At 38.8% G+C, this 13,705-nt stretch overlaps 1 protein-coding gene and 1 long non-coding RNA gene across 6 annotated transcripts in view; one reads left to right on the forward strand and one right to left on the reverse strand.

Moving 5' to 3' along the window:
• The window catches only part of LOC139798447 (uncharacterized), a 42,611-nt gene extending 35,749 nt beyond the window's left edge, over nt 1-6,862 (forward strand). Inside the window, exon 3 of the long non-coding RNA XR_011726820.1 lies at nt 5,868-6,862. This is a non-coding gene — a long non-coding RNA (uncharacterized lncRNA). The remainder of the gene's footprint in view (nt 1-5,867) is intronic.
• The window catches only part of MYPN (myopalladin), a 63,383-nt gene extending 52,045 nt beyond the window's left edge, over nt 1-11,338 (reverse strand). For 2 of the 5 annotated variants that reach the window (XM_071749078.1, XM_071749074.1), the window contains exon 1: nt 11,183-11,329. The gene's annotated coding sequence lies outside the window, so the exon portion shown is untranslated. Of the gene's footprint in view, nt 1-1,691; nt 2,191-11,182 lie in introns of those variants that run through there. The other 3 variants (XM_071749077.1, XM_071749075.1, XM_071749076.1) reach the window with 2 other exon arrangements.
• Between the last annotated feature and the right edge of the window lie 2,367 nt (nt 11,339-13,705).

Genomic DNA, 13,705 nt, shown 5'->3' on the forward strand with positions numbered 1-13,705 from the left:
GAACTCAAGCCTTAAATTAGACACACACAAAAAAAATCTGGCTTGCATTTTTTCCTTCAAGGTTTTTTCAGTCACGCCTTTCTTTTTTTCACACTCTCAATGCATTTTCTTTTCTTCTTTTTTCTTTTCTTTCTTTTTTCTGTTCTGTCTTTTTAATGCTTTTTTCATCAGTCTCCCCTTACAACATTGTAACATAAAATCCTTTACATTTTAACCCTATATTCAAACTACAATGTTTAAATGAGGTTTGCATTCCTTGGAATTAATTTGCCCATCCCTACATATTACTATTTATGAAAACAAGTACTAAACCAGAGAAGTTTTAAACAGAAAAGTAAACTAGTCTCCCCCCATGATTTAGATGAATATTTAGATTTCATTTTCTAATTGCTGTTAGAGTATTGTGTACATTTTTAACAAACCATCTTAATGCTGTATTTATGTGCAAATATACCTAGAGCACTAATTCTTAGCAGCTGTTGATAAGAACCATTCCTTCAGTACCACAGCAAGACCTGTTGTAAAATCTCTATAATGTACAGGAATAGTAAAGCAGCACAGAGTTCTCCTTTGTCTTTGATAGTCTGTCAAAAACAAAACCTAACTTCTGAATTGACTGTAAATAGTTTTTGGTATGTAAATATTTTGCCCAGCTACAGGAACTAACACACTACTGTTTAATTTTGTTAGCTGTTTCTGAGAGAAAAAAAAGAAAGACAAAAAGAAATATCCTGACCTTAGGAACCTTCAGGAGGTGTAGGAGAGAGAGAAGAGCAGAGTTGAAGCTTAAAGGATTGTTCCACTAACATTTGCTGATTTTTTTTCCACTCTTAAGCTCTAGAGCATCTACACAGCTGTAAAGCTCATGACCAAACAACACTATCGATAATCAGTGTCTTTAGCAGGACTTGTATAATGTTCTATTGATGTAAACTCAAGAGTACTCTGTTCTCTCATCAATTGTTGACACATTATTTTGTAAAACTAAAGATGGGCTTCTGATTACTGCTTAATGTTGCAATATATTGGGCCAAACATTTGCTACTGACAGTCAAATACTTTTCTGAGAGAGAGAAAGAGCGTAAGAGAGATAGTGAGAGCTCAAAGGGGAGAGCTATGCCCTTCTAGCAGGACTGTTTCTGCAGCTGTTGTGTACATTAATCCAGAGAGCAGATCTCCTAGCACTAAATATAGCCAGAGGGGTCATTTTACATGACAAAATAAATAAATAAATAAAGTATTTAACTATGGGGTCACGTTAAATTAGGTTTGATTTTGCTTAAGAAGGAAATCCAAATTATGACATCTCGGTTTAAGGGTAAATACCAGAATGTAAGTATTTCTGAACATGGAGGGAAAGTACAGGGTAAGAAAACAGAGTTTCAGCAGCAAACTTTTCAGGTCATTGAAGTCTTCTGTTGACTCTTTGGAGCAGTCAGACTGGCTCCGGGGGATTTTGAGAACCCCACCAATGCTATTCAAGCCCTTTATAATGCTGCAGAACATTGTTTCTCTTTCACTAAAATACACATGCCTCGGCATAATTTGTTAGTCAGTTTAAATTTTTTCTTTTTGTTCTCTGTATATGTCTTATCAGCAACAATTAGCTTTCAAATATACATGCTTATCAAACCCTTCTGCACCTGTCCTGCAAAATCAAAATGTAGACGGATCTAAAGTTGAGGGTTTACCTTTTTTAATTCCTCCAGATGTTGCTGCCCAAACCTGGCAGTTAGTAGCGATGACAATTATCCAGAAATGTGAGATTAAAGTTAAGGAAGTGAGGGAATTCTTCGAGTCCTCAGGAAGAGAAACAGCTAGGAGTCCATACAGTGAAGGAAGTTAACCTTCGTTATTATGAGGATGGCTGTAAGAAGCTGGACAACCTGTCACCACTGGAGCAATAGCATTTGTCAGTTCACAGGTCCCAAGTTATTTTGAGCAGCGTAAACCATGTGCCCGCGGAGCATTCCACCTCATTGGACAGGGAATCCACTGCTCTGACAGCACCTATGGGCACCCAGCGCCTTCTCCTCACTCAGGAAACGTCCCCTATAGATGCTTATGTGGGTTTTGCTGATTCATCCAAGAGGCACTGTGCTGGCATTGTGTTACTCTTGTCAGATGGTTTAGACTTCAGCCTTTTAAAGTTAATTGTTATTGCTGTTGTCTGTATGTGCTGATCAGAACTCGAAGGTTACAGTCATGGGGGAGACCCATCGGCCGTTAGCAATGTAAAAATTTTGTAGCTCCCAAGGCAAACTCCAAAAATGTGTGGGGTTTAAATAAGAAAAAATTCCTGACTTGTTTGAAGTGTTCTGTTAAATGAACACAGTGCAGAAATGCAGAAATCCCTAAGGATGGCCTGTAACTACAAATCCTCAGAAAGCTAGAACTTCTAAACTTTTTATTAAAGGCACAGAAATAAGCTGTTGGGGGAAAAGTGATTAAAACAGGCAATTGAAACTTATATGCAAATAAAGCTAGGATATAAACATATGAACATCAGTGGAATAATTTCAAAGTATTTTAATCAGTAGACAGAGAAATCCTGTTGCTTTGGAGAGTTTAATTTTGTAAAACCGAGCAAAAAAGCTTGAGTGAGTAAAGGCTACCTCATCACTTGGAAAATTTATAGACTAGATTTTCTTTTCTACTCAGTTTATACACCAGCATCAGATAACAATCTATCATTCTAAACAGTTAGTCTTGATGAAAATGCTGCTTGGTTGTGGATGCATTATTTTATTAAAAGTGCTTGTCACGATTCTCCTTTTAAAACTACTGAAATGTTACATGTTTCTTAGGGGAATTGAAACATAGCCCTTTCCACACCAAGTGATGTAATTAGCTGGGGTTTTGACCTTCTCCCAATTCTTTCAATATGTTATCAGTCTCAAATGTTGTCAGTGTTACCTACCTTTACTAGAAAGAGGATCTTGCATGGTATATAGCTCTTCCAAAAGATTTTTATGAGGCCTAACAATAGGCAAAATCAAAGGCAAAGGCAATTCTTTTATGAAAATTTCCTGGTGAATCGGAAATATTTTTGTTTTTCTCTGGTTTTGTAAAATATCACTGTCAGAATAGCTTATGAGTTTTATTTATAGTGTGCTTTCTACAGTGATACGGAAAAGTTGTATAGTGTAGTCAGTCCTTCTTTTTGGAACAGATCAGGCATTTAATAGATTGAGTGATGTTTAATGTAATTTTGTACCTGGAGCAGAGATCTAATATATTCTTTATAATATTTGTAACAGCAGATGTGAGCCATTCAGTGCTGACAGGAACTGCATAGTGATACTGTACTGCATGCTGCTTTGGCTTGGACATTGCTGTATCTGTAGATCAGTAGGCTAGAAAGTGTGAAGCCCAAAAATAAAGTCTGATGCATCTTAAAAAAAAACCTGTAAATCTATGTGGGCTTCTGCTGAGATACAATAATTATAAAATGTGTATGTAGTCTTACTGAGCTGTGAACTGCTTCTTTAGCAGGATATGTAGAATTAAGCAATCCAAAGTGACTATTCAGTCTGCTAAAAAAAAAAAAAAAAAAAAAAAAAAAAAATTCTACTTTAAGACAGAGTTTATATAAAATGCTAGAATTGCAAAATCATTGAACAATTTGTGCAACAAGGGAGCTAAGGGTTATACAGAAAGTACAGCATGAAGAAACCATAAAAGTTATGAGTCTTTACTGCAGTAAGCAGACTGACCATTTTAATAGCAGGTGGTGTAGGGACAAAACTTCCAGGAGCCACACAAAATTAGAACAGACACAGTAAATGTGCCAGGTCTTGCAGAGCTGTCATCTTGATAGAGCAACACTCAGGAACTTCAGGTTCCCTAGTTTGCAGCATAATTCCCATGAAAATACTGTTGTTTCTCTGCCTACCTTTTTAGAAGATGGTGAGTCTAGGCTTTTGATTGCTGAGCACTAAAAAAGCACTGCAAGATATCATGACCTCCAGCTTTATGTCCTTTTGTCTTTGCTGGACAACAGTAGAGAACATATGCCTCTTTGGGATAAGGTGTAGTGTCCTAAAATAAATTATGTGAGCACTAATTCTCTCCAGATTTTGTCTGTCAAGACCCAAAGTACCTTTACAGCCAGTATGAGTAAGTCTTAAAATGGAACTTTGTACCTTGCTGGTTGGCTGTGCAATTCACAGGCAGGAGGGCATCAGTTCCACAGAGATGAACTTGCTGGCAATGTGTTTTAACAGCTGGCCTGTGAAGTGACTCTGATTTCAGTTAAGCTCAAAAGGACTTCACCAGGCCACTTCCAGATCAGCTCCAGTCAGTTTACACACAGCAGCTGCTGTGTGTCTGAGGGGGGATCAAAGTAGTGAGTTTCTGCTGTTTGTCTTTAAGGGCAAGTATGTAAAATGGGGCTGTAGCTCAGGTCGTGCTTCCCAATGCACTCAGCCATTACAACTTGGTCTGAGGTAGAATGTAAATTTACCAATTTAGTTGTGTTTAGCAGACACACAAGCCAACCCTCTTTATGATCCTATCATTCTCTGATCTCGACACATGGTGGCAGCAGAAAAGCATGGCAGTCTGTACCAACAAATTAAATGCAGTAGTGGCCTGTGGGGTTAGGGGAACCCCCAGTTGTCTGGCTATAGCTAGAATGAGTGCTAGTTGCTATTGTTTGACACCTGGTGCATAGCATTCAGAAAGCACTGACTCTGCTCAGCACTCTGGTTTTACAGACAAGGGAAGAAAGTTTCTGTACAAGTTCTATGGCTTTTAAATTTTTCCTCCTTTGTATCAAAACAGTGCTATTTTGTAATAGAAACATAACTAAGGTATCATTCCCGAACTCGGAACCTCACTGGGTGAAAGATTTGAGAAATAGTTACTGTTTTACTAGCACTGTGGTGTGTCACCTTATTATGCACACTTGAGATCAGTTTACCAGCCCCTCCCAATGATTCTGGCACTCTTTACCTTGTGCTGCCTCATCTGTCTGGAATGCCTTCCATCAGGCTACTGAGTCACTTTCCCACTTTAAATGTTGCTTTTTTTCATTATAATTTTAAACTGACTCGTATTATATCATTATTTGTAAAAATGTATATTGAGAAGTACTGCAAAAATTGTATCTATAGATACGAACGCAGCTTCAAAAACCTATCTTTTTAGAATACAGCTTTACTGACAGAATTAATTTTAAAATTAGGGTCTTTTTTGCCAGAACACAAACTTTCAGAAAGGACAGCAATGCAAATTGAAGTAATTTGATATTGCTAGCTTATTAAACCAGCAGTATCAGAATCACATTGACTAGCTAAAGAACAAGTGATATTTAGATAATGTAATGACTGAAGACCCAGAAAATTCCCTCAGAGTAACAACAGGAGGAGGCACTGGCCATTCTGACTACTTATGCAAATTGTTAGCTATACCAAACATGACTTTTTCATAAGTTTATAAGACAGAGAAAGAAAAAGACATCAAAAGAGAGGATATACCTTTCCTAGTAGGAAATTAAGTAAGACCTCTAATTAATTTTAAATAAATCACTTTGTCATCAAAAAATGTTTATAGCTACTTTTTTTTTAGTAGGTTTATACCTACTTTAGCCAGTGGTTCTGCTTATGCAGTTGTCAATCTCCAAACCAAAATATCAATATAATCAATGAAAGGAGTCAAAAGATATATATCAAAAGATTTAAAATATATTCTGATCTGATCTGATAAACCACACATATTACAAGCCATTTAGACCAACTGGTACATCACTCTCATGTAGTAATGCCATGTGCTGTCACAAAAGTTATAAAAAGGAATTTTCTTTCTGCTAGGGTGCCTTTGAAAATGCTTTTTTTTAAAAATGTGTCATTTCTTTTTTTCTTTAGAAAACAGAGAACATTGGAAGACTCCAAATTGTGATGCTTAGAAAGAAAATCCAAATATTATGGTAAGTATTTTTCATTTAATCATGTACTTAAAGAGCATTGTGTCTAACATGTAGTTAAATACTGAACTTCCACTGCCAGACACCACCAATAAAGAATGCCAGAAAGGTTATGTTGCACTTTAAAGGCCTTTCCTAATTAGATTAAATGAAAAATACTTACCAAGCTTATGTTTTCTTTAAAGAGAGATGCTTTCAATTTTCTTACATATTTGTTGAAAAGCTAAGGGATGACCTGTATAGATCCAGTTGTATATTCTCATTTGGGGTATTTATACAACTCCATATTGGCCAAGATTTTGACATCTGACTGACTAGATGCAGTCACTTCTATGGTCACTCACCATTTTTTGAAAAACAAAACATCTTGAACACACTTAAGAAAGTCTCAGCCATAACGTTTATAACCCATGGGTATTCTTCCTGTGTAGAGCAGATTTATTTTGTTGTGTGTTGAGCTGCTGAATAGGATTTAAGGTGTTGGGGTGGGTAGAGAAGTGGGGAGAGCAGGAAGGGGAGCCAGAACAGTTTGTTCTGGTTTGATGAGTAGAGTCTACATAGAATGCATTTCAGTTTGCTGACTGCACTGCATGGAAGTGCAGTAAACATGGATTTTTTTCATACTTAACATACTCTGCTGTGGGGTTTTTAGCTTTGATATAAACCCATCAAGACTTAGGTAGTTTAAGTTGCCATTGGTTCCACTGAGAAACAATTTACCCATCTGAGGGTTTGACCTAGAGGAAAGGGAAGCAGGGGAAATGATGTCTTTGACTTATTGGCTAGGGAAGTCCAAGAGAAAGAAATAAGGTTTTATTTTTAAAAAAAACTTTAATTCTGCTTGTCATATCGTGTTTATTTGGACTTGCTGTGGTTTTGTTAGAAAACATCAGGAAAATTAATATAATAACAGCATCTATTTTGATGTTACTTGAGCAGGTATGTTATATATATATAAATTATATATATTACATAACTTGAGTTTTGTATTCAGTATTCAGTAGCTGTGAAACTAATGATGTAGGAACTTTCAAAATGAAGGCTTTAAATTTGTATATATTAACTATTCTAAACTAAGTCTTAGCAAAGAAAAAAATTAATTTTGATAAATTTTATTTGAAAATTGTAATACCTAATACTAGAGTCTTAAGAGATCATTGCTTTCCACAAGGCTAAATAAGCATTATTTTAATCTATTTTATTAAAAGGAAAACAACAACAACAAAAAAACCCCAAACACAAAACCAAAAAAACCCAAAACCCACCAAAAAACAACACAGAAAACCCAATCAACCAACCAACCAACAAAAAAACGAAAGAGAAACCCATCAAAACAAGCAAAGAACCCCAAACCCCTTTTACTGAAAGGAATTTAATTTGTAGTATTAATACTGTCTTTTAGAAAGCCAGATTGCCTGGCTAAGTTTTCATCACTCTTATGAGCATGTAATAATGATTGTATTGAATTGTTTGTACTTGAAAAGTTTTATTACATCAGGCAAAAGAGTTTTTACATGGCAACTGCTAAAGGTGTTGTGGAAGTGTTCTCTGATGAAACAGGAGTCTGAAGCTGATTTTCCTGCTGGCAATCTGTCTGGTTTGGTGTTTCTGCTGAGTCATGGGGTGAACAGAAGCTGCTGTGTCTCAGCTGAATGCTGTGGAAATGCTGTGTCTCTCTCTTGGACAGTTTCGGGAACAATCTCTCTTGGATCTCTGGGGATCCAAGCCCTAGGACTGTATGCTTAGGAGTAATTTTGCTGCTCTAGAACCTTTCCCAGAAGCTGGAAAAAAGCCCTGACTTGTTCTTTTATGAAAGTAAAAACTTGTGTTAAGTGGGGGCTATCCAGTACCCTTGAAATTATTATTTCTGATTGGGATCAGTGATCATATTTAGTGGTGTTCTAGTGGTTTGCTGACATTAATGACAAGAAAACCTTCATCCAGCAGACATGACTGATGAATCACTGTTACCTCCTTCTCTATCCAAGAAAAAAAAAGCCAGCTAAATTCAGTGTACACAAGTCTATGGGCCCTAATGGGATGCACCCAAGAGTGCTGAGAGAGCTGGCTGATGTTATCACCCTACCACTCTCCATTATTTTTGAAAGATTATGGACAACAGGAGAGGTGCCTGAGGACTGGAGGAAAGCCAGTGTCACTCCAGTCTTCAAAAAGGGCAAGAAGGAAGATCCAGGCAATTACAGGCCAGTCAGCCTCACCTCCGCCATTTAAAAAAAAAAAATTCTGCAGGTCATCTCTAAGCACACACAAGAGGTTATCAGCAGTAGTCAGCATGGATATACCCAGGGGAAATCATGCTTGACTAATCTGATAGCCTTCTGTGATGTTGTGACTGAATGGGCAGAGGCAGGGATAGCAGTGATCTTAGCAAGGCTTTTGAGACAGTTTCCCATAACATCCTTGTGAGAAAGCTCAGAAAAATGCAGGATAGAAAAATCTGCAGTGAGATGAATTAAGAACTGGCTACACAGAAGAGCCCAAAGAGTGGTGATCAATGGTGCAGAGTCCAACTGGAGACCTGTGACTGGTGGAGTCCCCCAAGGATCAGTGCTGGGTCCAGTCCTGTTCAACATCTTTATCAGTGACCTCAGTGATGGCACAGAGTGTCTTCTCAGCAAGTTTGCTGATGACACAAAGCTGGGAGGAGTGGCTGACACCCCAGGAGGCTGTGCTGCCATTCAGAGGGACCTGGACAGGCTGGAGAGTTGGGCAAGGAGAAATGTAATGAATTGCAACAAGGGCAAGTGTAAAGTCTTACATCTGGGTAGGAACAACTCCAAAAACCAGTACAGGTTGGGGACCAAGTTCTTGGAGAGCAGTGAAGGGGAAAGGGATCTGGGGGTGCTGGTGGATGGAAGGATGACCATGAGCCAGCAATGTGCCCTTGTGGCCAAGAAGGCCAATGGCATCCTGAGGTACATCAGAGGTGATTAGTAGGTCAAGAGAGGTTCTCCTCTACTCTGCCCTGGTGGGGCAACATCTGGAATATTGTGTCCAGTTCTGGACCCCTCAGTTTGCGAAGGACAGGGAACTGCTTGAGAGAGTCCAGTGCAGAGCAACCAAGATGCTGAAGGGAGTGGAACATCTCCCTTTTGAGGAAAGGCTGAGGGAGCTGGGGCTCTTCAGCTGGGAGAAGAGGAGAATGAGGGGTGACCTCATTAATGTTTATAAATACGTGAAAGGAGAGAGCCAGGAGGATGGTGCCAGGCTCTTCTCAATTATGCCCAAGGACAGGAAAAGAGGCAATGGATATAAGCTTGAGTATAGGAGGTTATATAAAAACAAGGAGGAATTTTTTTTACTGTGAGGGTGACAGAGCACTGGAACAGGGAAGTTGTGGAGTCTCACTCTCTGTAGACATTCAAAACCCACCTGGATGTGTTCCTACGTGACCTCCTGTAGGTGACCCTTCCAACCTCTAACTTCCTGTTATTCTGTGGTTCTGTGAAATACAATGGAGGTTTGGAACAGGTATCTGCTCCTCTGTTTGTTTCCAAACTGTTGGAATTGTTGCTCTGACCTCCTCTTTACAAGCTTGGAATTTTAAATTGAAACAGTTTTTGGCATGCTGGTGGACCAAATAAAAAATAAACATCCCTGAAACATTGTCCCAAGATTTTCTGGAGGGAAATAAGAGCTTTTAAATCACTCATATTAAAGAATCAACAAGAAGATTGTTGGCATTTTGCACAAGTCCAGTGCTGGCAAACAGAAGCAAAAGATTACAAGTTTGTGCTATTTTTTCTTTCATAAGTGGGATCTTAGTAAGTATTGGCATAGAAGATCTCTGGGAATATTAGAAGTCAATAGTTTTCTCTACATACAAATTGTGTGAAGGTAGCAGCAGTGATTCCATTTTTCACAGTTATGAGGATCTGATTGCTCAGCTCATACAACTTATTTTCCTTCTGACTCCAACATCAGATTTTTTTTCCTTAAATCTTTTATTCTAATGACACATCACAGGAAATTCAGAGTTACAGTCTCCCAAGGACTCCAGGCTCTGACATCTCACATACAGTTTCTGTGGAGCTCTTTAAGAACCTCTGCAAGAGAAATCTAATTTTCCATCTGTCCAAGAGTCTTCATCCACTGTGAATATTTGTTCCACTTTTTGAACAGATATGTCATGTTCTGAAGTTGAGGCAAATGGCACAGATCCATTACCACTGTGATACCACATTTCAGTCCATGCTATATCAAATACCTATCAGTTGCTAACTGCACCAAAATAGATGTCAGAGCATTGTGCCCCTCTGAGTTTCAGTAATACATGTGCAATCATGAGTCTTACCCTGAAGTAAATCACAGAAGCAGCAGAGTATTGTCCAACTACCTTTACTAAACAGAAATATCTTTCTTGCAAAACAGCCCCCTATTTTTGAGTGATAGCTAACAGCAGAAACAGCTGAATATAGTTTGGACATATTGGTCACAGTTCATGACTCAGAGTTACTGTTTTCTTCCCAGCTGCTATTTGCAGAGTCCTACCATAGGAATAGAGAAAACAGCATGTCCTGACAACTATTTAGGCACAGGGCAACAGACTATTACACCTAGATGATGGCAGAATCCTCTGCTTCCTAGAGATGCATGTTGTGTTGCCACCTCCCCCAGCAATCAGCCCTGAAATCCATCTCACGTCACGTCTATTGTGCCCTCTGATATTCAAATGTTTCCTTACAGTTTATTTTTTCTCCTCATATGCAAGTGTTATTCTGGTCTAAGACCTTCATTATTTCTGCTCCCATACCCAAACACACCCATGCCTATCTTCCCACTGCCTGGAATATTTTTCCCTCAAAATTTACTCCTTGTAAAGCCAAGGACTTTATCACACAAGAAATGGGGCAGAGAGATGAATATCAGTAAAAAGTCAGTCTGGCTCAACAAAGAGGGGGTTTTGTTGTGGTTTCCATATCACCACTGGTTTTTCGTCCATTACCAGCTCCATTCCATTAACATTAACGTTAACATTAACATTCATTCTGTCAATTAAATGCCAGCTCCTACCACCCCTCTAAGAAAAAAAAAAAAATTACCATTCGTGTAATTTTCACCATTAATTTCCCCCTGTACTATCTCCCAACCCCCCAAGAGAACTGGTCCCTCCACCCCACCTCTGTTTACAGGAGCACCTTTCTTCTTTCATAATCAAGTCACCCTGTGCTTGGCATAAGAAATTATACTAAACAATCCAAGATGGAAATTTTCAAAGAAGCCAATAGTGCTCACCATGAAGTGTTGTGACCAGCCCGTGTGTGAGCCTCGGTTCTGGTCCGCTCCTCTGCCCCTTTGTTCTCCTCAGTGCAAGCTGCTACCTTTCCTCCTGCTCTTTACGAAATAGTAAGAAGGCTAATTTTAGGGTGCTTCATCATCCTGCCATGCAAAGACACAGTGTCATGTCAGAAACAGCAGCATGTGGCAGCACTTGGAGCTGCTCTTTTATAAGCTGAGGTTCAGCATGTTCTCAATTTGGTCTCCGCAGGGCAGAACTGGCTCAATTATTGATCCTGTATGCCTGTAGGATTGAGCCCTACAAACTGAAGATCAGTTTTGGCCTGACTGAAAGCCCAGTTTAATGACATGGGAACTGGTGTCTCAGCATCCAACACTTAAGACAACCCCCCCCAAAAGATTACATGGGAATTTCCTGGTGTTCAGTTAGCACCTGGCCTGCTGATATAACAGAAAAATTCATGTTAGAGCATGAAACATTGCAATTGGACAAGAATGTGCCACATGTGGGAAGGAGCTGCACTCACAGCCCTCTGTGTGGGATGTTAAAAAATGTTCAGCATCTTCATCCCCAACCTGCATGTGTATGGACACTTGTGTGGGTTTTGTCATACTGTCAGGAAACTGGGTAGTAACTCCGAGTTCCAGCTGCAATTTGCATGGGCTTGGGAATACTGGATCCATGCAGGAGTTTGTGAGCACAAGAGCTTCATACCTAATGCAAAGGTCACCTTGTTTCCTTCATTGAAGTCTTCCTGTCCTTCATCCTTGTCCTTCACTGCTTTTTCATCTTCTCTACATCTATCATCTTATGAATAGCATTATTTTGGCTATTTCAGGTGTATTTTGTGGCCTGAGAGGGTGAGGGGAATGGGGTGCCACAGATGGTTGGTTTTGCTTTTCAAGGTATGACTCCTCAGATTATCCTTAAACAGTTCCCTGAATTAGTGTCTTGATCTAGACACAGAATTTGCAATATTGTAGATTTAGTGTTTATATAGTGATTTATCTTCACAAATAGATTTTTAAAATGTTAATTTTCTTTACAGTATCAACAACAGTTAATAAATAATAGAGCTTCCAGGTAAGCACACTTGCATTTGATCTAACCAGGATCAGTGAGTAGTGCTGGGCAGACACAGAACTAAAACATCCCCAGCTATAAAGTAGCAGAGCATAGAGAACATGTACTCTGTGTCTGTATGGGAGTTATGACTGTCTGTCCACACAGGCACTTTCACTAATTACTAACATCCAAATACTGATACTGTGGGGAACATAAGGGTAAAATGTAAAACTGAAATGGCATAAAAGGGTTTGACTGTTTATAAGGCTATTTGCATTCTAAAACCTTTTGTCTTAATCAAGACTATTCTACACAAAGGCTTCACAAAAAGGTTAGTAATTTTTCACAGCAAAATGCTGACATGTCTAATTTCATGTTATCAGCTGTTCTGGACCCTCATTTATATTTTCAGTAGTCTGTGACATAACAGAGTATTAAACAAAGGGGTTTGAAGTGAGGCATTGATGTTTATAAAGTATGTGCTGACTGTTGCCAGGAGAAAATGGAGGCAGAGTGCAGAGTCCACCTCTGTTAATAACTACACAGAAAGTTTTGTGGCATAACCCTGTAGCCTTCAAAACCATGTATCTTAACTGAAAGATGTTTTCCAGTAATAAAGCATAAATGCACTTAACACTGTATTTTCTTTTTAATTTTCTATTATCTGAATTGGTGATTAACTGGAGTACAATTCTAAAAACCACAGTTGTGCTGACAGCAATCACCAGGCCAAGCATTGCTATTTTAATAATGGTGGGGCAACTGAAAATAGTTTCCTGCTTGCTGTGACCATCAATAAGAAGACTGCAATTGTAATAGGAAACCCTCTGTGCTAAGGCACGTAGAAGGAATAAATCCCTTCCCTGAAGCTAACCAGATGTGTCTGCAAAATTCTGGGGTTTTTTTTGTTTAAAGTTCTAGAACAGACATTGGGAATTCTGAGGTGCAAACATGCTCACCCGCAGCTCTTTTGACCACTTCTACTACAGAACCACATTTTGGGCAGATTTAATGCCAGTAGATGCAGAACTGGTTGTACTGAGTGGCAGGGACTCCAAGCAGTGATGTGGCATCAGAGTAGGTGTTTCCTGCCCCCCACTCCCTGCGTGTCTTTTGCTCCGTGAAGCAAGAGGCTTTTCTCAAGGCAAGCAGGATGTGGCTTCTCTGGCACAGAACAGAGAATTTGCTAAGATAGGTAGTAAGTGGAATGCAAATAGGGCTTTTATTTTATTTGAAGATATATATATATATATATATATATTTGAAGACACATTTGAGTTATTTAAGTTACAGTAGTCTGATTATTAGGACTAAAGTAACTTTTTAAAATAAAATTGCTATGCCTGTTAACACAATGAAGTTGAGATTTGTGCAACATTGTATGTTGTTTCATGGTTTCATTCTTATTTAATGCACTAGGTCAGTTATACCAAAATACTTTTCGATGTAAAAAT

The sequence above is a fragment of the Heliangelus exortis genome, chromosome 7 (genome assembly GCF_036169615.1).
Source record: "Heliangelus exortis chromosome 7, bHelExo1.hap1, whole genome shotgun sequence".
NCBI classification, from domain to species: Eukaryota; Metazoa; Chordata; class Aves; order Apodiformes; family Trochilidae; genus Heliangelus; species Heliangelus exortis.